This window comes from Magnolia sinica, chromosome 7, assembly GCF_029962835.1.
Source record: "Magnolia sinica isolate HGM2019 chromosome 7, MsV1, whole genome shotgun sequence".
Taxonomy (NCBI): Eukaryota; Viridiplantae; Streptophyta; class Magnoliopsida; order Magnoliales; family Magnoliaceae; genus Magnolia; species Magnolia sinica.
The window spans coordinates 88,945,242-88,971,224 of record NC_080579.1 but is presented as its reverse complement, the minus strand read 5'-3'; positions in this window follow the sequence as shown (position 1 = coordinate 88,971,224).

The window sequence follows — 25,983 nt, the reverse complement described above, 5'->3', positions numbered from 1 at the left end:
CGCACAAGGCGTTGCCCAACAAAATCACAAAAGAGTAGCATGTCCAAAATAATAATGCGCTGAGTCTACTACTTAGCGATCAAAATTCCGTTTACTAAGCCGATGGGGGACCGCCCACCAGCTGGGAGTAGGACAGCTCCTCCTCCTCGTCAATGTCAGCCCTACTCGGCTCCTCGAACTCATCGCTACCTGCAGCTATTAAAGAGTCTGGTTGGTGTTTTAAAACACCATCCCAAAATGAGAGTAAGTGATCAACTCAGTGGGTGCTATTAGTCTTAAGTTACAACAGGCATCTATTAAATTATGAATTTAATGAAAGGTGATACATTCATAAGCACCTAAAAAATCTTATTAATGCGTGTGCATGATGAATAATATGATACATGCCCTCACCACAACACTCCCTCGACCGACTCCATCTAACGATCGCGTATGACCAATACTTCCTCAGAGTGACCTCGACTGCCGAGTCGCCAACATAGCTACTGCGATGCGATGATAATGTTAGCCAAGTTCTTAGTTAATTCCATTCATCCAACATGTTAGGAAAACTGATACACCCCACGTATCAATGCCTTGAACTAGTTGCGAGGCCAAGGCCCCCCCAACGTGTGAAGCCAAGACCTCACGATCCTTGATCCCGTCAGGTTCCCCATCCCCGACTTCAAGCACATGGGGAGTGCTGAGAAAAAGAGACCACTCGCAGTCACTACGGGGAGGCGCGTCACCCCAGCGTAGGCTGACAGCTCGAACATAGTGTCCCATTCTACCAGGCCCGGCTCACGAGGCAGTGGATCGGTTTCAATCTGATTATCGATGGGCTATAACGGTTTTAGGGTATTCCAGGTTCCATACATATGTAAGTAAATAGGGGAAATAAAAAAAGGTTAGTCAGTAAATAAGCTAGATCATACGAGTTCAGGCAAGCACGTGACAGACAATATCTGGTATAAGCAACCCATGTAGTCTAACTACTATTGCCCATACGCAACTGCCCAAATTCATGGGTTTAACCTCAGGATAGTCCCACCAACAGGACCACTTTCACTCTTCTCGTATTCCTAACCAACTCAAGGGTTTGGTGGTATTGTGTAGCATGCCGACTAACATGGGTTATCAATTAGCATAGTTAATAGCATGCATTCATACTTCCCATCATAGAATTCAGATTTTTATAAGGCAAATGCTAACAAATCATGAAATAAAGGTGCATGTGTTGTGTGGGTTAGTGTGGAAGGCAAGCATTTCATATATCTCATAACACCAAAATATACACAAGGGTTAGTGCATCAAACATATTATGGGGAAAACATGATACATGAATTGAGCAAGGAATGTACAAGCAATCATCATTAACATACCTAATCATGTTTGAGAAACAACAAGCATTCCATCATCATTCCACATTAATTTGGGGGATCTAAAGTATAAGGTCTTGTCTAGGTTTTGTTAGATTACCCAAATACATCATTCAACAAACAAAATCATTAGATTCATATTAAAATTAGTGCTAGGCCACCTAAGAATAATAGTCCGCACCTATAGATCATTGAAGACTTGAAAAACGATCTAGGAGTGTGGATTTAGGGTCGATCGACAGGAATCCCTAAAGCACACCTTTGCATGTTAGAATCTTCATGTAAATTCCTTCTCAACACAAGGGTTTCAAGAAAAGGGATGATGGATCTTACTAAGACGATCAACGAAATGATTCTTGTGGTTGTGGTGTAGGGTTTTCCTTTGGAAAAGGGATAGGGACTTGTAAGATTGGGTTTCCTTGGGCCCACCTCAATCTATGGTTCACCCTTGCTGTCACCTTCACTCTCTTTCTTCACTCTCCCTAGCTCTCTCTCTTCTCTCTTTACTCTCTCCCTCTTTCTCTCTTTCTCCCCTTTAAAAATGGAAAATCGTATGGGAAGAGGGGTGCCCCACATGAGGCCCTTTTATAATACCAGATTTGGTGCCAATGGCCCCAAGTGTTGGGTTTTTACTATACTAACTTTATGGGATGGTTTTTTCTAGCCTCTAGGGCCCACTATAGAGTGTAGGAGTCGATACCCACCGTTGGATAGTTGGCCCTACTGATGATTTATGCATAGACACAATCGACCCACTATTTGAACGCGTCGATCGACAGATATGATTAGAAGTCTGTTCAATCGTCACCAATAGTCGATCGAGGCCGCGGCTATACGAATATGAGCAAAGAAATATTCTTACTCCACGTGTGAAGTTTGGTTGCAAATTGACGGTTCGAAATCCTCAACTTTGCATAAGAGTGGACGACCCAATTCACTTAAGTTTCGGCTCCTTCCTTTGGGATATTTGTACTTCTCATGTACTCGTCCTTCGGCTCAAGTTGAGTGGTTCTGGGTAGTACCCAGGTCCAACTCCCACGATGGACGTCAAGCCCAGTGAAACGGACATTATTCTATAGTTTTGGAACTAGTGGCCCACCAACGAGCGGTCTAGATCTTGTTTGGAAAATTGGGGTGTTTCTGGAATGAATTAGGTATTGAGATTTCTTGTGGGCAATGATCAGGGTTTGGATTAACTATATTTATAGGGTGACCTATTTATAACTAGTGAAAGTGGAGATTTGGTCATGATCACTCTAAATTGTCGGTTTTAGGCTAAAAGAGTAATGGGGCTCATTTGATCTATTAGCCAAGATCCGGGCCTTGTCTGACTCGGCTTCGGTTGGATCTTTAATTTAGTTATGAATGTCTTGATTTATTAGCGATGGGTCAGTTAGATTTGGGCCCTCTGTGAGTGAATCATGGGGCTAAACTTGATGTTCAGGTGATCAGGCGGATTCGTTGGCTTCCTACGGTTGATTAAACGGACTTATGCGGTTCTTTACTAGTTCCACCCGTGTTTAAACTATCATTAAGTGCTAATGGTCATTAAGTGATATTATAAGTTAATTAATAATAATAAAAATTTCAAGGATTTTTGGAAATCCAAAACAATGAAAATCCAGGATGTTACGATTGCGAGGCTAAGGCCCCCCAATGTGTGAGGCCAAGACCCCACGATCCTTAATCCCATCGGGTTTCTCCATCCCCGACTTCAAGAACATGGGGAGTGCTGAGATGTGGGATCGCTCGCGGTCACTATGGGGAGGCTTATCACCCCAACGTAAGCCGACAGCTCGGACACAGTATCCCATTCCACCATGCCCGGCTCTCGAGTCAGTAGATCGGCTTCAAGTGGTTATCAATGGGCTCCAATGGTTGAAGGGTGTTCCAGGTTTCATACAGATATGGGCAAACATGGTTAACAAACATGATTGGTCAGTACTTGGATTAAACCTTGCGAGTCTAGGCGTGTACAAGATGGACGACATCGGGTACAAACGACCCATGTAGTCCAACTACTGTCGCTCATCCGTACTCGCACAGATCCGCCGGCCTAATCTCAAGGCAATCCTACCAATGGAGTCATCTTCTCTCACCTTAGTTTCTTGACCAACCTATGGATTCGATTGTATTCAATAGCACTTCAACAAATTAGGAATTATCATCTTATACAAGTGATGTCGTGTAATCATGCATTAAACATATAAATTCAAAATTTGCTATAAATGTAACTACTAACAATACTACGAAATAAATGTGTATGTGTGTTGTGTGGGTTAGTGAGGAAACCAAGAATCTCATATATCACATAGCACAAAAATGTACAAGGGTTGATACATCACACATTCTATAAGGAAAACATTGTACAAGAATCAATCAAGACATGAACATGCAATCATCAAATACATACCCAATCATGTGAGAGACAACAAACATTCCATAGCATTCCATGTTGATTAAGAAGATCAAAGGTGAGGTCTTTCCTAGGTTTTCTCTAGATTATCCAATACATCACCCAATGAAGCAAAATCATTAGATTCATACTAAAATTGGTGCTAGGCTACCTAAGATTAATAGTCCGCACCTATGGATCGTTGAAATCTTGGAAAATGACTTAGAAGCGTCGAAGTCGGTGTCGATCGGCTAGAATCTTAAGACAATGCACTTGTATGTTAGGATTTCATGCAAATCCTCTCTCAACGAAAGGGGTTTCAAGAAAAGATGAGGGATTACCTACCCAATCGGTGGAGAGGGGTTCTTCCTGTCGTGGTGGAGGTTCTTCCTAGAAGAAGAGGTAGGGAGGTGCAAGATTGAACTCCCTTGGGCCCCACCTTACCTACAGTCCACCTTCACTCTCTTCTTCCTCTCTTCCTTCTCCTTTTTCTCTCCTCTCTCCCTTTGTTCTCTAGGGTAAATTCGTATGGGGGGAGGGGGTGCCCAAATAAGGCCTTTCTATAGTGTCAGGTTTGGTATAAATGGCATTAAGTGATGAGTTTTAACTATACTAGCCCTAGGGGGGTGTTTTTCTACCATTTTAGGGTTACTACGGGGCGTAAGAGTCGGCACCCACTGTTGGATAGTTGACCCTAGCGATGATCCACCCATAGACACAAACAGCCTGTCATTTGGATGCGTCGATCGACGATTAAGATCAAAATTCAGTTCAACGGTTACCGACTATTGTCGAGCCCGCGACCATACGAATTTGTATAGGACATTACTCTAGGTTTTTGCCCCAAATTTGGTCGTGATTTAACAGTCCGCAAGCCACAACTTGGGCAAAGGCCGAATGCAGATAAGTGACTTAAGTTCTTAGTTAATTTAAAAAATATTCGCACAACTCATGCATCAATCTTGTAAGTCCAAGTTGAGCGATACAAGTCACGATCTCAAGTGAATGTCTCGTAATGGAAGTCAAGCCCAGTAAGATGGACATTATTTTATAATTTTGGAACTAGTAGCCAACTAATGAGCGGTTCAGAGTTTGTTCAGAAAATCAGGAAATTTCTGGAATGAATTTGGTAGTGAGATTTCTCATGGGCAATGATTAAGTTTTGGATTAGCTATGTTCATAGTGTGGATTATTTATAACTAGTGAAAGTGGAGATTTGGTCAAGATTACTCTAAACCGTCAGTTTTAGGCTAAAAGAGTAACGAGGTTGATTTGGTCTATTAGTTAATATTCGGGCCTTATCTGAATTAGCTTCGGTTAGATCTTTAATTTAGTTATGATTGTCATGATCAGTTAGCGATGGGTCGGTTAGATTTGGGCCCTACGTGAGTAAATTATGGGGCTAAAGTTGATGTTCAAGTGATCGGGTGGATTCGTTGGCTTCCTACGGTTGATTAATCGAACTTGTACGGTTCTTTACTGGTTTCACCTGTGTATAAACTATCATTGAGTGCCAATGGTCAGTAAGTAATAATATAAGCTAATTACACAAAAAAAAAAATTTAAAGGATTTTTGAAAATCCAAAACAGTGAAAATCCAGGATGTTACACTCCATTAGTTGCAGGTAATCTCATATCTAAAATGTCAAATTTGAGTTTTTTGTTTTTTGTTTATATGTACGAGTCGGGTTTCACATTGAGTCAAGTTAGTACCAAGTTGGATTTCGAGTCGAGTTGGGTTACCGTGAGATTTGAACTTGATTCAATTTGAGTTTAGATTGGCTGAAGTCTACCCAGTTTGGATCGACTCACCCTCTTAGTTTGGGTCAAGTTGGGTCTGAACAAGTCGGATAAGTCGAGTCTGCCGAATCGAGTTGTCCCGTGCCTAGATCTAGTTTTATATCTATGCTACTCATCCTTTTTTCCCCAGCTCATAAAACTTTATATCGAACACTCAAGTGGACCACATTACAATAAACAATAGTGATTGAATGCCCACCACTGGAAACTTTTTAGTGGCCACAAAAGTTTTCAATTAGGTTTATATTTGTGTTTTTCATTCATGTAAGTTTGAGCAACCTTATCAATAAGTTGGATGAAAAATAACATTATGGTGGCCTTGGAAATATTTCAACAGTGGGTGCCATTATCCCATGTAGAGTTGAGCAGAATCCGACCCAATTTGACTGATCCGACCCAACCCAATCCAAACTAAAGGCCAGGATCGGGTCAGATTAAGTAGGTCCACTCAGATCCGACCGTACATCCGATCGAGTTCGGATCAGTGGCCAATTCGAACCGATCCGATCCGATCAGGTCGTATGAAGTTAAAATAGAGCCGTTGGATGTTTGTATCTTTAACCGTTGAGAAATAAAAGGCTAGGGTTAAACCATTTCCCAAGAAAGGTGAGCCAGTGGGTGGCGCATTGATGAGGTTGCATTGGGTGGCTGTACCGGACCTTGAAACTCGGAAGCAAATTAACTGGTGTAACACGGAAGCAGATTGGAGTAACTCATTACACGTACTGAGTAAACTCTGTGGGCCCAACTATCATTCATGCAATTTATACACTCCGTCCATCTCTTTTAACAGATAATTTGAGGGCTTTTATCCCAAAAATGGAGTGCATCCAATCCTCAAGTGGAGCACATCACCGAAATCAGTGTGAATTGAACATCCACCGTTGAAAATTTATTGGGGGCCAAAGAAGTTTTAGACCAAGCTGATATTTGTTTTTTCCCTTCATCCCTGTCTTTTTGATCTTATGAACAGGTTGGATGACAAATAAACATCACTGGGGCCTTATAAATTTGTCAACGGAGAAAATCAATACTTCTACTTTTTCCTGTGGCATGGTCCACTTGAGCTTTGGATATGCTTCAATTTTGGGTTCAACCACCAAAATGATCTGGAAAAAATGAATGGACGGCATGGATAAACCACATGCATTCATGGTAGGCCCCAACAGAGTTTACTCAGTACGATAAGAGCGTATTGAGTTACTCCGTACTATGCAATCCAATTTCGTGTTGTGCATGTCAACACTGCAGCTATACAGCTGGTGTAGATACATGTCATGCGAAGACGAGCGGAGACGCGCCTCGAGCTCCGAGTTATACGAACGACTCAAATGAGATCAAAATTACATGGGCCCCACAATGATGTATTTATTATATCCATACCGTTTATCCATTTTTCGAGATCATTTTAGAGCATTTGAAAAAAAAAATCATATCAAAAGCTCAAATGGACCACACCAAAAATAGCAGCAAGGATAATGATTTTCACCGTTAAAAAATGTGTAGGCCCACTATAACGTTTATTTTCCATATAATCTATTAATAAGGATAAAAATGCATGGATGAAGAGGAAAAACAAATTTTATATTGATCTGAACCTTTTGTGATCTCCGAAGGGTTTCAATGGTAAACGTTCAATCCCCTACAGTTTTTTGTAGTGTGGTCCAACTGATCTTTAGATTTGTCTTATTTTTCAGCTAAAGCCTTAAGACGAGCTCTCCAAATGGATGGACGGTTTGTATATAACACATACCTCATAGTTTGACCCACAAAACTTGCTGACGTCAATACACCACCAGCCAATCCGCTCCCGGTTCTGACTTGTACTCAACGTCTCCACCTACTTCAATTCTTCTATCCCGCCCATTCGCCTTCCATACCCAACCCGATCCGACTCGGTTTCCCTGACGAGTCGGATTCAGTTCGGGTCAGGACACCAGTGCATCGGATCGGATCGAGTTAGCGACCCGGATCGGTCCCGGATCGGATCAAGTTCAGGTCGGTTAGTTGAAAATTTCGGATTGAGTCGAGTTGGACCCAATCCGGTCTGACTTGACTCGATGCCCACCTCTAATCCCGTGGTTTCCAGGCGTGGATTAGGTGTTACCAGGATAATAACTTAGTGGGCATTACCCATATAGTAGGGCCCATCTTGATGACATTTTGTGTATCCACTCTGTTCATTTGTTTTTCTAACATATTTTAGGACATGATGCCAAAAATTAAGCATATCCAAAACTCAGGTAGATCACGCCACAAGAAACAGTGATGATTGAACATTCACCATTAAAAGCTTCTTAACCCCTTTAAGTATAACAGTGATATTTATTTACCATCCAACCCCTTGATAAAGTCAACTAGAAATAGATGAAGGGAAAAATACAAAGATTAGCTTGATCCAAAACTTTTGTGGCAACAATAATCTTTTAATGGTTATTCACCACTTTTGTGGTCCACAGATATTTGGATCTGTTTAAATTTTGGGATAACATCCTTAAATGGGCTGATAAAATGGATGGACGGCATGGATACAAAACAAATTCATCAAGGTGGGCCCCACACGGTAAGGATAACACCCTTTGAGCAGTTACCTGGGTAACAACTAATCAGCTCCCCCGTTTCCTGTAGTGTGGGCCCAGAAAGGTTCCGCATTAGCCCCTACAGTGCCCGACGCATCAACGCACTATATGCTAAACTGTAGCAAGGTGCAATTATTATCCAAGTTTCCAAGAATGTGTTTGCTTACACCAAATTTCATGAAATATCATAAATTATGTTGGAATTAGACTGATTAAGCTTGAAATATCAAGAAATTTCATAAATTTTGGCACAACCAAATGCACCTTGAAGAGATTAAAAAGAAAAGGAAAGGAAAAAGAAAAAGAAAAGACGTTTGTGGGTCAGAATTAGTTAGCTGTGTGGAGCATCATGGATGGGCTATGGTACAAAAACTGTGGCAGTTAAGGGTTGTTTGGCTCCACAAATTTGAGGGGATTTCAAATTTCCTGATCCGTTTGGCACCATAAAAAAATTGTGGAGGAGATTTCAAATCCCCTCGAAGAGGGTGTTTGAAATCGAAAGTGAAAGTTTGGAGTACATCTAAAATCCTTTCAAGAGTTGCATATGTAACATGTATGTCACTAGGTTACTAATCTATTGGGCAAATGACTCACTGAGATACCCCAAAACAATCAGAATATCAATTGCATCACTGTAATTGTTTTAATAGGATAATTAGTGCTGTCCAAACATTATCCATGTAAATCAGCAGTTAAAATCATTAGTTAGTTACTTAGATATGATCTTATACTTGTAGCTCATCCAAGACTTGAAATTTCATCAATCTCTAACAAATTATATATTTCATTGTGTTTATTACATTCATTCTGGTAAACATTGCATACATACATTAATTAGAGATATTAAAATTGATTTAATAATTAAATTCAAACCCCTATGAATATACTATGCATGGCTACTTTTGGATTACAAGATATTCTAGGGTGCCAAACATAAGGATTCTAAGTCCAAGGGTTCCAAATCAACACCTCTATACTCGACCCAGACCAGCCCATAACCATCCCTAGCAACACCGATCAACTGGCCAACCATTAAAAGCTAAGCCATGCTCGATCTTGAGATAGATAATGATACCCGTTTATGTTTTGGGTTGGATACCCAATCCACCGTCGATGGGTTAGGTCAGATGACCCTACACAACCCAGTTCACAATCCTACTTGTACCAAGCTTAACTGGGTCAAGTCGAATCCGGTCTTGCTGTTCCATGTATGGGTTTTAGGACCTAGACCGGGACACCATGGGTTTAATACCGGTTGGATATTTATTGAGTCTTTGGACCTATGTTTAAAATTGGGTTTGGGTTTATTACATGTAGTCCAACTAACTTGGCCTTGGCTAAAGAAGGAAAAGGTCATACTTAGAGCTGGGCACGGGACGACTCGACTCGTCTGATTCGTTTAGACCCGACTCAATGTGAACTAAGCGGGCGAGTTGTTCCAAATCGAGTAGACTCCATCCAATCCGAACTCAAACTGAGTCGAGTTCGGGTCACCCAATAACTTGACTCGACTCAAAATCCAACTCGGTGCTAAGTCAACTTGATCCAAAACTCGACTTGTGTGCGCGCGCGCCCGCGCGTGTGTGTGTTTAAACTCCATATTTAACAATTCAGATATGAGACGCGGTGTAGTTGATGGAGAGGCTATAATATAAGTAAGTGCACTTAGGTTTTGAGTAGTGATTTAAGCCCATGGATACCCGTTGCACCTGACCTGACTCGGTATCGACTCGACCCGACTCGATACATGTAACCAGGTTGGACTCGGTCCAAATTAGTCCCGTTCAGACCCAAACTCGGATCGGGTCAGGTATGTTGAACTCGGTACTGAGTCGTGTCAAGTTTGGGTCAAGTCTATTTCAAAATCGGATCGAGTCGATTAGCCCTAACTTGGCCCGACTCAACTCGATGCCCAACTCTAGTCATACTCACCAAATTCCCTTTGTATGGTAAGTTACTTATTTATGCCTCAAGTAACTTTAAGTAAAAGAGTTATTTATAATTGATCTTAAACCAAACTTACTTATCTCAAATAAATTATTTATCTACCACCGTAAGTAAAAAAAAGGTAACTTATTTTGTGGTATCCAAATGGGTCCTTAGGCGTGTTTAGGTGGTGGGATTAGAAGGGATTAGGTGGGATGGGATTCAAAAAACATAATTATTAACCATGGCAGGTATTGTCCCCTGTTGCATGGGATAAGATTAAGAGAAATTTACGACTGTACGACCCATTTATGGCCCATTTAGGAGACTAAGCCCACCTCATTTTCCCTTGCGAGAATACGCCCCAGCTGTACGGATGGCTTGCCAAAGGTCGAAAATGCCCCTGCTTGTTCCGTCAAGCGGATCGGTGGTGCTCGAAGACGAGCGCTGACACTCCTCGAACTCTGAGTTGTACGAACGGTTCAAAAGATATCAAAGTTACATGGGCCCCACAGTTACGTAATTATTATATCCACAACGTTCATCCATATTTCGAGATCATTTCGAAGCATTATCAAAAAAAAAAATCATATCCAAAGATCAACTAGACCACACCACAAAGAGCAACGGGAAAATTGATTTTCACCGTTAAAAATTTTGTAGGGCCCACCATAACATTTATTTTCCATCCAATCTATTCATAAGGTCACAAAAGCCTGGATGAAGAGGGAAAAAAATTTCATAATGATCCAAAACTTCTGTGACCCCTAAAAGGTTTTCAATGGTAGACGTTCAATCCTCCACAGCCTTTTACAGTGTGGTCCACTTGATAGCTAGATCTGTCTCATTTTTCGTCTCAAGCCTTAATACGAGTTCGTCCAATATATGGACAGTTTGGATATAACACATACCTCATCATAGGACCCACAAAAAGCGGGATTACAAAAGTAAAAAATAAAATAATAATAAATAAATAGGCCAGGAACTTATGGCTACTGTGTTTTCTATAGCTACGGATTATAACCGTAGCCATAGCCGTAGCCCTTGCCGCTTCGATATGTCCTTTTATATGTATCGAAGGTCTTTCGATTAATCGAAAAAGGTCCAGAACTGTCCAGCGAGTTTGCCTCAAAAATCCTGCAATTTTCGATACATATCGAAGAGTATTCGATATGTATCGAAGATGATATGACCAATAGCTACGGATTATAACCGTAGCCATAACTGTAGTCTGTGCCGGTTTATGAATTTTTTTTTATTTTATTTTTATTTTTTTACATAGATAAATTTATTCAACCTACAATTTTCTCTAATACATATTTATATAAATATGTATATATAAGCATATAAAAAAAAATTTCTCTCTTTTTATCATTTATTTCTTTATTCATTTAACAAGAATATCTCCTAAACCAAAATTAGTTACTTGATGTACCCTATATGATTTTGGGGTAGGAGAAGCTACTTTAGCCAACCAACCTGGTTATTTTTCAAGATTCCATTAGATATATGGTCAAAAATCCATTTCATTCACTTCGCGGTCAATTTCAATCAGTTCGCGGTCAATTTCATTCATTTCATTTACTTCGCGATCAATTCCATGCATTTCACGGTCAATCCCAGCAATTCCATTTTGATTCACTTTCATTTCCATGCATTTCACAGTCAATTCCCTTCACTTCACGGTCATTTGCATGCATTTTGTGGTCAAATCGCTTCAAACCATGTTCATTCCCATGCATTTCACGGTCATCCCAAACTATTCCGTGTTCACGATCAATCCCAGCAATTCCATTTTGATTCACGATCATTTCCATGCATTTCACAGTCAATTCCCTTCACTTCACGGTCATTTGCATGCATTTTGTGGTCAAATCGCTTCAAACCATGTTCATTCCCATGCATTTCACGGTCATCCCAAACTATTCCGTGTTGATTCACGGACGTTTCGAGGCATTTCGCGGTCAATTCCTTTCACTTCAGGTCAGTTGCATGCATTTCGCGGTCAATTCGCTTCAAACCATGATCATTCCCATGCATTTCGCGGTCATCCTAAACAATTCCGTGTTGATTCAGGGTCGTTTCGAGGCATTTTGCAGTCAATTCCCTTCACTTCACGGTCATTTGCATGCATTTTGCGGTCAAATCGCTTCAAACCATGATCATTCTCATGCATTTCACGGTCATCCCAAACAATTCCGTGTTGATTCACGGTCGTTTCGAGGCATTTTGCGGTCAATTCCCTTCATGGTCATTTGCATGCATTTTGCGGTCAAAGCACTTCAAACCATGATCATTCCCATGCATTTCACGGTCATCCCAAACAATTCCATGTTGATTCACGGTCGTTTCGAGGCATTTCGCGGTCAATTCCCCTCACTTCACGGTCATTTGCATGCATTTTGCGGTCAAATCGCTTCAAACCATGATCATTCCCATGCATTTCACGGTCATCCCAAACAATTCTGTGTTGATTCACGGTCGTTTCGAGGCATTTCGCGGTCAATTCCCTTCACTTTACGGTCATTTGCATGCATTTCGCGGTCAAATCGCTTTAAAACCATGATCATTCTCATGCATTTTACGGTCATCCCAAACAATTCCGTGTTGATTCACGGTCGTTTCGAGGCATTTCGCGGTCAATTCACTTCACTTCATGGTCATTTACATGCATTTCGCGGTCAAATCGCTTCAAACCATGATCATTCCCATGCAATTCACGGTCATCCCAAACAATTCCGTGTTGATTCACGGTCGTTTCAAGGCATTTCGAGGTCAATACCCCTCACTTCATGGTCATTTGCATGCATTTCGCGGTCAAATCGCTTCAAACCATGATCATTCCCATGCATTTCACGGTCATCCCAAACAATTCCGTGTTGATTCACGGTTGTTTGAGGCATTTCGCAGTCAATTCCCCTCACTTCACGGTCATTTGCATGCATTTCGCGATCAATTCCCTTTATTTTTAAAGGACTGATCACCTGCAACCGAGATATATATGCACATACAAATTTCTGAAGGCAGAAACTAGGCTGTGGCGTACCACTGGTTGTAGGTGGTGATCGTTCCCCCTATTCTCTTAAGAATATAGAATAATTGTACAGATATCGATATTGGTTTCAACGGCATCACCCTAGCAAACGCTTAGTCTGACCTGAGAGAATATACACTTGGGTTGCTAAATGTGACCCAAGTTCTTCGATCTGCTGATGATGGCCCACCTTATCAACTTCACTTCCTGTACTAGGCAATGGTTGGGATCCTTTCCCATTTGATGTATTGAATGATGCACTATCTCGCCCATTGGCATCTCTTGTACCCCCATCTGTATGTAAACCGGGTTCCTTGCTAGGCAGATGGTAGGGAACCTCCGCCACTTGGAATCCTTCACCAGAAGATGATGGCGGCCCTTTATCTATGAATCCATGGAGTAACATACCCTCTAGTGCATTACCATTTCCTTCTGCCCCTTCATGTAAATCAAGACCCTTGATTGGTGGATGGTGGCTTCCCTCCGCTTCAAATACTTTTTGAGATGATGATAGTGGTTCGTTCTCTATCGACCCATGGAATAACACACCCTCTAAATCACTACAATCTCCTTCTCCCCCTTCATGCAAATAGATATCCTCAATTTTAAGATGGTGGCCCACCTCCTTCACTTCAGATCCTCCACCAGATGATGAAACTGGCCCTCTCTCTATTGACTCATCAAATGATATATCCTCGCGTTTGTCATCATCTCATACCCCTTGTTCATGCAAATTAATCCTTTCGATCGGTGGATGGTGGTCCACTTCCACTTCAAATCCTTCACCTGATGATTTCTCTATTGACCGATGCAATATCACATCCTCCAGTCCATTATCATATCCTTCTTTGAGCACTTCGATCAATAGAGATTCTTTACCAGATGATGATGGACAATCATTCTCAATTGACCCATACAACAACATACCCTCGATTCTATCACCATCTCCTCCCCCTTCTTCATTTAAATCGAGCTTCTTGATCAGCGAATGGTGACCCACCTCCTCCACTTGAAACCCTTCCCCACTCAATAAGATTCTAGTTGCTGGACCATTGAGGTACATTTTCGATATATCGATATTTACTCGATATATACTTACTTTGATATATCGAAATATCGGAGATATAATCGATAATTGCACTAAAAAAGCAGTTCGACGCTGGACATTTTCTGACAATTTTCGATATATCGAAATCTAGTCGATATATCGATACCCCAATATATCGACATTTACTCGATTATATCGATAATACAATTTAAAAAGCATTTTGTCGCTGGACAGTGTGTGACCATTTTCGATCAATCGAATAATAGTCGATATATCGGTCGGTTGTAAGGATGACTTACTACTATTATATCGACTAGATTTCGATATAATCGACAACTTACTCTACCATTAATCGATTAGGTTTCGATTATATCGAAGAGTTTCAATATATCGTGTTCTATTCGATATATCGAAATGTAATTTTTTCATTTTTTTAATGTGTTTTTTAAAATTTTTTATATGTATTTTTTTGTTTTGCTTTTTTAGGTTAGCTTGTTAGTACACACCCATGTCGGTACACACTCCATGTTATCCAAGTTGTGTTCATAGTGTGCTTCTTCTAGTCTTTTAAGTTGCACGGTCATTTGCATGCATTTCGCGGTCAAATCGCTTGAAACCATGATCATTCCCATGCAATTCACGGTCATCCCAAATAATTCCGTGTTGATTCACGGTCGTTTCGAGGCATTTCGCGGTCAATTCCCTTCACTTCACGGTCATTTGCATGCATTTCGCGGTCAAATCGCTTCAAACCATGATCATTCCCATGCATTTCATGGTTGTCCCAAACAATTCCGTGTTGATTCACGGTCGTTTCGAGGCATTTCGCGGTCAATTCCCTTCACTTCACGGTCATTTGCATGCATTTCGCGGTCAAATCGCTTCAAACAATGATCATTCCCATGCATTTCGCGGTCATCCTAAACAATTCCGTGTTGATTCACGGTCGTTTTGAGGCATTTCGCGGTCAATTCACTTCACTTCACGGTCATTTGCATGCATTTCCCGGTCAAATCGCTTCAAACCATGATCATTCTCATGCATTTCACGGTCATCCCAAACAATTCCGTGTTAATTCACGGTCGTTTCGAGGCATTTCGCGGTCAATTCCCTTCACTTCACGTCATTTGCATGCATTTCGCGGTCAAATCGCTTCAAACCATGATCATTCCCATGCAATTCACGGTCATCCCAAACAATTCCGTGTTGATTCACGGTCGTTTCGAGGCATTTCGCGGTCAATTCCCTTCACTTCACGGTCAGTTGCATGCATTTCGAGGTCAATTCGCTTCAAACCATGATCATTCCCATGCACTTCATGGTCGCCCCAAACAATTCTGTGTTGATTCACGGTCGTTTCGAGGCATTTCGCGGTCAATTCCCTTCACTTTATGGTCATTTGCATGCATTTCGCGGTCAATTCACTTCAAACCATGATCATTCCCATGCACTTCACGGTCATCCCAAACTATTCCGTATTGATTCACGGTCGTTTCGAGGCATTTCACGGTCAATTCCCTTCACTTCACGGTCAGTTGCATGGAATGATCATGAATTGATGCGAATTGACCGTGAAATGCATGCAAATGACCATGAAGTGAAGGGAATTGACCGTGAAATGCCTCAAAGTGACCGTGAATCAACACAGAATAGTTTGGGATGACCATGAAATGCATGGAATTGTCCGTGAAGTGGAGGGAATTGACGGTGAAATGCATGGAAATGACCACGAACTGATTGAAATTGATCGCAAAGTGAATGAAATGGATTTTCGACCATCGACCTGATGGAATCTTGGAAAATAACTAGGTTAGTTGGCTAAAGTATCTTCTCCTACCCCAAAATCATATAGGGTACATCAAGTAACTAATTTTGGTTTAGAAGATATTCTTGTTAAATGAATAGAAAAATAAATGAAAAAAAGAGAGAATTTTTTTTAATATGCTTATATATACATATTAGAGAAAATTGTAAGTAGAATAAAGTTCTCCATGTAAAAAATAAAAAATAAAAAAAAAATAAAAATTTGCATAGACTTTTATGGACTGCAGTTATGGCTACGTCTATAATCTATAGCTATATCTTTGATACATATCGAATACGCTTCGATTAATTGAAAATTGCAGGATTTTTTTTGCAAAGTTACTAGATAGTTTTAGACCTTTTTCGATTAATCGAAAGACATTCGATATATCGAAGTACATATCAAAAGACCTTCAATGCATAGTAGAGGACATATTGAAAAAGCATTGGCTGTGGTTAACTCTACGGTTATAATCCGTAGCCATAGATACCAGGCTTCTTTTTTTTTTTCCTGTTGTAATCCCCACCACCTTTGTGGGTCCTTTTATGAGGCATGTGTTATATCCAAACCGTCCATCTATTTGGCGAACTCGTACTAACGCTTGGGAAGAAAAATAAGATAGATTTAGCTATCAAGTGGACCACACTGAAAAAGACAATGGAAGATTGAACGTCTACCATTGAAACCCTTTTAGGGGTCCCAAAAGTTTTGGATCATTACAAAATTTGTTTTTCCTCATCATTTAGGTCTTTGTGACATTACGAATAGATTGGATGGAAAATAAATGTTATGGTTGGCCTTACAAAAGTTTACACGGTGAAAATCAATTTTCTGCTGCTCTCTGGGTGTGGTCCAGTTGCTCTTTGGATATGATTTTTTTGCTTCGATAATGCTCCGAAATGATCTCGAAATATGGATGAACGTTGTGGATATAATAAATACATAACTGTGGGGCCCATGTAACTTTGATATCTTTTGAACCGTTCGTACAACTCGGAGTTCGAGGAGTGTCAGCGCTTGTCCACGAGCACCACAAGGAACAAGCAGGGGCATTTTCGACCTTTGGCAAGTCATCCGTACAGTTGGTGCGTATTCTCGCAAGGAAAAATAAGGTGGGCTTGGTCTCGTAAATAGAGCCATAAATGGGTCGTACAGTCGCAAACTTCTCTGATAACATGCTCTGTTGGTAATACGGTGGTACATTGGATGGATATACCCACCATCAGTTGAAATTACTGAGAATAACACACATATGTTATATATAAACCGTTCATTTATTTTGTAACCTCATTTTATGGCATCGGCATAAACATGAGGTAGATCCAAAACTTATGTGGCCCTAAAGAAGTTTTCAACGGTAAGTATTTAATCCCTGTTGCTTTCTATGGTGGGGTCCACTTGAGCTTTAGATTTACCTGATCTTTTGGTCCGTGTTCTAAAATAATTTCAAAAAATGGGTGGACGGTGTGGATATAGCCCACATATCATGGTAGTACCTACACAACTTGCTATCATTGAGTGAAATTGGCACAGGACGAATGCAATTCCATCGAATCTAATTCCAAATATGGAGTGGAATTGGCACAGGACCAGATGAATCCCATCTCACCTAATCCCTTCTAATCCCACTGCCCAAACACGCCCTTAATAAGTATAGTACTACTGTGTCAATTGGTCAGGTTAGCCCACCTGGCTTTAGAGCTTAGCCGCTGGCTAGAGTATCAGGTATAAGGGTTGGGTTCAGCTTAAAATTCAGACCTATTTATCAATCGGGTTAAGTTTGGACAGTGTACAATAGCTTTTCGGATTAACACATTACGGTTTATAAGGGTAATTTTGTAATATATACATTTTACTCTTCATTTTTCTGTTCCAATCCACACCCTCCATTTCAATGTGGGCCGGGTTTGGAGAGAGCTTAGCTCGGCCCTATCTGAGCCCATAATGCCCTATTTGTTGTCCTGATTGTTTAAAGATGAATCTTCAAAGTTCTTTAGAACTGATAAATGGCACGGATCTCTGGCACGTGTTTTGTGTACACATGAACTTCACACATGCTCCACCTGCCTCAGATACCCCGTTTCCTGCAAATAATTTGGTAATTGATTTATAATAAGCAATTAATTACATGTACTAACCAAACGTAGTATTATAAAGTCGCTTCTGAAAATCAAAAGCTATTAAATGACACGCTTAGACTTTTTAAACCGTCAATTTGGATGGCCATGATCTCAATTGCACATCCAAAGTGGGGTCACGATTGACGGTCTCGATCCAATGTTCATTTGTCCATGTGTACTATAGATGGGTCCCACCTTAGACTACGGAGTTGCATTCTTGGTTGGGGCGTGGCCCACCTTGATGTGTTTGTTGTATATCCACACCGTCCATCCGTATTGTCAGTTCATTTTAGGGCATTATTTCCAAAAATGAAGCTGATCCAAATCTCAAGTTGACCACACCACAAGAAAATTAGTGATTGAATGTTTGTGGCCACAAAAGTTTTGGATTAATCTGATATTTGTGTTTTCTATTCATCCATATATGTGTGACCTTATCAATGGATTGGATGGAAAATAAATATTACAGTGGGCCCTGAGAATTTTTAATGGTGGTGATCAATCAAACCTGTTTTCCATGATGTGGTCCACTTGAGAATTAATTTTATTTTATTTTTGGTCCATGCCTTAAAATGAGCTGAAAAATAAATAAATTATATGGATATACAACACACACATCAAAGTGGGCCCCACGGCTCCCTGCAGTCTTCTCCCACGTGGGTGCCTGGTTCCTCTCCCACGTGATTTTCCTCAAAATCTGAGCATCCAGGTACAGAGTATGAACTGTGAAAGTTGGAAAGCAGGCACTAGAAAATTGCACACGTGAGATATATTATATTAAAATAAACCGTCCAAATGGTAGGTCCCACCTTAGATGTTGTGGAAAAAAACGGCACTGATTTGAACTTGTAATTTGCGGATTCATGGACATTTCCTGGACGGTCATCAACAGTCCTAATTAAACAAAAATGTCCACTAATAAGAAATTAGAGCCGTCAGATCATTCTGAATTTTGTATGACGACCCAAGTATGCCCTGTTTACAATTTCTGAGTGCCAGCGTATTAACTAGCATAGGCTGTCAGAGTATCTATAAACACTCCTTTCCACAGGTAACAACTAACTGGGAGTTACACTTACTGTGGGGCCCACCTTGATGATGTTTTATATATCCACGACATTTTCTCCAGACTATTTTAAGACTTTGGTCAGAGAACTAAACAGATCCAAATCTAAGGTAAACCACACCACAGGAAAGTGGTGATTGAACGCCAACCATTAAAAACTTCCGAGGGCCCACATAAAGAAGATACATAATTTTTATTTTCTATCCAACCCCTTGATAAGGTCATTCAGAGATGGATTAAGGCACAGCACAAAGTTCAACTCGATCCAAAACTTATATGGCTTATAAAATGTCATTCATCATCTTTTCCAGTGTTGTGGTCCACTGAAGATTTGTATCTGCTTCTTTTTTGGTATAACGTACTAAAATGAGCTGAAAAAACGAGTGGACGGTGTGGATATACAAACAAATGCATCAAGATTGGCCCCACACGGTAAGGATGATACCCACTAAGGAGTTATCGGGGTAACACCTAATCCGCTCCCCACTAATTGATGGTAAAATAATAGCTCCTACAGCGAGGGTCTCAATGAACATCTGGACCGTTCATCTAGTGGGACTTACTCCCGATGGAAGTCAATGGAAAAGTTACTCAAATTCCGAGGTTTAGACGTACTATTTGTAGCCAATAAGAAAACAATCAAAACTAGCACCGATCCACCGTCCAAAACATAGAAAGGAAATAATTCAATATTGGGATGGCTAAGATTGTCTGACCGTATGTGTTTCTTGTGCTAAAGTCCATTGACGAAAGGATAAGTCAGATATACGGTCTGGATTCACCCAGGACACATCTACGCCTGCAATGGACTCGGATTGGGTGGTCTGTACGGGAAAAGTGTACAGAAAAAAGTGTTTCATCCCTACCGTCCATTTATTTTTCCAACATTTTAAGGCATGTGCAAAAAAATAAAATGAAACAGATCTATATATCTTAGGTGGACCACAACACATGTATTAATAGTGATTGAACGTTCACAGTCTACTCTCATGTTTATTTGCCATCCAACATGTTTATATGCCATCATGAGGACATGAATGAAGGTAAAAAAAACTGCCAACTTCGTAAAAAAAATCTTTCATTAACCTATTAGGTTTTTAATGGTGAATTATACTAATCAACCCAAGTTTTAGATCCGCCTCATTTTTTGAGCCATTGCATTGAGATGCACATAAAAAATGAACGTAGCCATGATAAAACATATATATATATATATATATATATATATATATTTGCATATAGAGTTCCTATTCAAATAGATGTCAATCACGCGGTATATATTTCAATAAAAAAATTTTTAAGTCGTATTATATATTGTAAAAAATTGAACAATGTAGGTTTCAAGGGTCCAATTCAAATATAAAAAAATAATTTTATCTACCAATGGGAAGAAATGTACATGTTAAACAATTATGACCTGTTCACCCGTAATTTCCACACTTTACAATAGGCATGACTTCCCGGAGGCCAGTAATCCTGACAGTCTTTCATCTGCTCTTAGTTTTTTTCTGTATTGGGGGACATATCCGATCACATATCGCTTTAATATCCGATGAGGTGTCTCATTGACTAGTATCAGTGAGAGGATAGACCGATTCTTAGTATATTCTATGGTAAAGTCTGTTGTGTAAAATCCAGAATAGAACTTGTATTGATTGATTTTGTACTTATTTCAGGCTACGATTACGTGAAGGCAAGACAATACCACGATTTGAAACTCACCACATGTACATTCTGCAGAAGATGGCCTAATTATATCAGTCAAACCCTCCGCATTCACCTCAAACTCATTTATTGAACTTGACGTACATACTACTTGTTAAGAAGAGGGATATAATTCCTTCAATGTATTATCTGTCTAGGGAGCTAGATATCCCGGGAATGCCATGCCATCTTCTCTACAAATTCGGTAAAATTGTTATATCTTGCTTCTCATTGTTTCGATGAGTTTGATTATAGAACATTCCCGTGCTTCCTTGAAAAGTACATTTACACTCTTAGATATGTTTATGGTTAAAATATTGTATCTTTTTTCCTCAAAACAAGAAAACACTCATATTTCCTTTCTGATGTTAACAAGCCAGTTATATGTATAGCCATTGGGTAAGCCTATCGAGCGCATTAGATCATCAAATCTAACTTGCTTGCATGTCTTGGTGGTCGACCAGTAATACTAATTTAATGTGTTGCCCTTAAACGAATGAGTCGGATTAGTGAAAATATGGCATGCACAATACCCATGGGTAGTAGACAGAAATACGACATTCACTTCACTCATCGAGCCTGTATGATGATTAGAAATAATAATGACCTTATTGACCTATTTAATCACTTTTTACAAATTGTCAAGGAAGTAATTCCAATTATCGTTATTTTATGACTTTCCAATCCTATAAGCAAATAGGACTCTGTGATTATTTTCATATAATGTTGTAGTTATAAATAATACTCATTTATATTTTTCTTTCAAATGAGCTACATCCACACATAAAACCTGCTGAAAATATTGTAAAATTTTTCTAATGCATTATCCGAGTGAAATTAAGCATTTCTCGAAATAGTTCGTTTTGTTGTTTATCTATAGATCTATTAAAATTTCGGGGTTTACTTTTGTCAATTTGTGAAGGTATGCCGGAAGTACTAGTAAGATATCTCATAGGATTCCATCACCCCATTCATTGAAAATTTCTTGCCCTCGATCGCCTTTATATAACTGATATCAACTCTATATTCTTCATATATTCTATGTTGTATAACACGTGGCCTGATTGGTAGACCTGACCTTATGCGATTAACAGTAAACTCACTGCTTATCTTCGTAGTATCCCGGTGATGATGTCTCCCTATACCTATAAACACTTTTCGTTTATGATAACTAAATCTATCAGGAGTTACATTACCTGTAACGCTTCGATTTTATATAATCAATCATACGAACACCTAAACATATATATTCACCTCACGAGGAATATAGTGAAAAACTAAACCAAATGAATAAGTGCAATTGGTACAAGTAATTAAATTTCGGGGATGAAATTTTGTTTAAGAGAGGTAGATTGTAACACCCCAAACTTTTTAATACCCGAGCATTGAAAGTTCTCGAGTGTTACCATGAAATTTAAATTATTATGTACATGTGTACGATACCAATCTAGCTATCATAACCTTACATCTATTTTCCAACACGAATCTGACCATTGGGAATAATCTATATTTATAAATCAAGCTATCTGACCGTTGATTTTAAGATAAGATCATTATATACGTAAATATTCTTACTTGTCTATCATAACCAACTGCTCAGTCAAATATACACTACTAGATAGAGACATCTAACCGTCCACTTTGATTTTGGACCACCCGATCGTAATAAACTAGCTACTTGATCTCTACATCTTCTCGTACACATGTCAAGTTGATATTCTAATCCATTCATCTTGTTCATCACCTATAAATATAATTAACTCACCATCAGAACTATAATTTGAAAAACTTACACATATGAACAAGACACTCGAATCCAACGATACACATGTTCTACCCTCCAATTACTCCAGAAACCCACCTTGTGTTCTTCTGTTTATAAAATTGATCATACATATACATATATACACTGTTAGAGTAGCAACCATCAAGTCTTCATATTTTAACATGCCATCTGACCATTCATTATGTTCGTTGATATATGTACGTTTCCTTAGTTAATTTGGTGAATAATTCTTTATTCATAATGATTTAGATGTAAGTTCTTTTATAATAGTTACTTAGAAACGTTCCTACAACCATGTAGAACCATTATATTTCTCAAAACTCTCATATCAGTAATAATTACGAAAATGTCATTAACCTACACCCTTGAATTCTAGATCATATGGTTCTCATGATCCGTTTTATGTGAAAATTTATACCATGTCTATGCATCGTAAATTAACCATACACGTCGAATTTAAGTTATTAGATCATTATATAAGTGACCTAATTGACAAATCAACTCCTTAACCATTAATTTTAGTGTCCATCGAGTGAAGAAAGGTCATGGGTAGTTGTTGTAGGATATTTTTTTTCATATGGACCAAATGTGAAATATGAAGACACCACTTTGGTAAACTTTTCCTTAGGCGCAAAGTTATCCTTTCGAGGCTTATCAATTCCTTATAAATCTGGATTTTCTAATTTAACCACTTTCTTCCTTCCATTGCAACTCAAATTTGAACCATACTTTACTCTCATATGATTACGAGGTTATACAAAATTTAGACCATAATCTATGATCCTACACCGTTTAAGGTTGAAGTTAGTTAATTTATTTTGGTACAAAAGGTGAAATTTTTGATTTAAGCTTTTTTCACTATTTATCAGCTACCAAATTTTGTCTAACCGTTTGTCTATCCTGACTACACATTTTCTTCAAAATTGGGCCCTGATTATTAAGTGTAGACCATTAATTGAGATCAAGTTTGTTTTGACACCAGATATGAGATTTTTAAGATAGGCCAATATAAATTTCGGATTACCAAGAAAATCATATACCCCGACCCTATTCGACGACCTTGACACAATGGACGAATTAGATTTAAAGAAAGATCATCAGAAAATGAAAACTTGGAGAAACTCAATCCAAGTGTGATATGAAACACACCCCTCTCACACACCCCCTCCCTTTTAAGAAGGGGGTGTGTGTTCCCCTCTTTACTCACACGCCCACCTCTCAAATGTCCAAGGAGAGAGAGAGAGAGAGAGAGAGAGAGAGAGAGAGAGAGAGAGATAAAAAGAAAGATAAAGAGAAGCCTAGACGTCCATCATCCGCTTCCTTCTCCAAAGATCTGGTATCTCCCTCTTGCTCAAGCAATGTCGTGATTTATATAGAAACTTTCTTATATGAATATCTACTTAGAGTTTAGATCTAAGGCTAAGGTGAGAGATTTCTTTAAGCTTATATTAACTTGAGTTGATATGAATTATTATGTTCCCTCACATGCTTTGAATCCTCCATGCAAATATTTAATTTACCCCCATCAATCATTTATCCATTGGGAATTATGATTAAGGTGTGATGTTAATTAAGCATGATCTTTCTGAATTTATGTGAAGAATCCCTTAAGCTTATTTTGATTTAAGTTGATACGATCTTGCCTTTTTACATGCTCTCTTTTTTCTATAATTATCTCCCTACAATTGTTTAATTTACCACCAACAATTATTTATTCTTTGGGATTATAGTATGATGTTAATTACGAGTGATCTTCATTATTTTTATGTGGGACGATGAATACAAGCTTTGACCTAGCCTTTACCAATTTTATTGAGTTAGCCTTTACTACTCTTCTCTTTGTTGAATTGGCCATTGTCACTCTCCTTTTTTTGTTGAGATGGTCATTGCCACTCTCCTCTTTGTTGAGTTGGCCATTGCCACTCTCCTCTTTGTTGAGTTAGTCATTGCTACTCTCCTCTTTGTTAAGTTGGCCATTTCAACTCTCTTCTTTGTTGAGTTAGTCATTGCTACTCTCTTCCTTATTTTGTTAGCCTTGTACTATATATCTTTAAGGCTTAGGCATATGTCTTGGTATTTCAAAGCTCCCATGATTCAGTTTACATTCTCTTTGATGCAACTGATGTGTTAAATGTATCATAACTAGTGATTTAAATATTTTATCATGAATATAATGCGCTCTGGGTAGAGACCCTCTTGATTGACGCGCAATTCTATTGATTTGGGTAGTGGTGCACAAATCGATGTAAGCAATTCGCGATGTGTATTACATCACTTCTGGGATTGGATGTTGCAAATATTCGCTTTATGAACAAATCATGTCACATAATTCCTTCGACTCATGTGTTGTGCCTCCTTGAGGTGTTCATGTAAATCCATGGTAGCATTGAACATGACGGTGAGTCTCTATAATGTGAGAATGCGGGGCTAGCTAGGGTTTTCTATAAATTGTATTCCGCATTGTGATGATCACTATGTATGATGATCCGCACACACTTTTCTAGACATGCATTTATATATATATATATTGTTTGTGCATACTGATACCTCTCGTAGTGGTGGAGTACTTGACGTATCAGAACCCTTACTTTACTTTATAAATCTCTTAAATTACTGTTAATCTTAAAAGATAACTATCACTATGAGTAGGACATTGTAACACCCCGCCCAATCAGAACAGTGTCCTGAGGTGTCCACGTGTAAATTGACGAAGGACCGTACAATTCGATCGTACGTGTGATTTATTACTGATAAATTAATTTGGATTAAGCTACTAATGCGATTGAATTCAATTGCATTCGGGCCAAACACGGGCCGTAGGGCCGGTCCGCCCAATTGTACTTGGTAACTGTCTGTACGAGTCGTGCACCGCCCAAGGAAGAACCGAAAATTCTGAAACTTGGGGAGGCCATGGGCCTCATTAGACTTGTGGTCCATTGCAGACGATAGACTTGGACGACACCCAGAAATGAAAGAATCATGTCGTCTAGTCGGCGCTTGTAAAGTGCAAGTCGCCCTAACTTTGGATTTAAAATCTGAAATTCTAAATCAAATGGCCCTGTTACTTGAGTCAGTGAATTAGGGCATTTCAGCCATCAAATTTCTTCCAAACTTACGCCAAAGGCTGAAGATATTTCCCTGCACTCGTGCACAAAATCTGACCCTTGATCTAAAATCGGTAACCGTTGATCGCAAATCAGACCATTGTGATAACACCCTGCGTTCGTTTGCCGTTAAAATTTACTCAACCCTTCATTGGGTCATGGGGCACCTGTCCTATGAATTAGATGGGCCAGGGGGCCATCAAGGCAGCCCAAATAGTTAGAAATGGGCTCCACAAGGCTGTTTGAAGTAATTAACAGA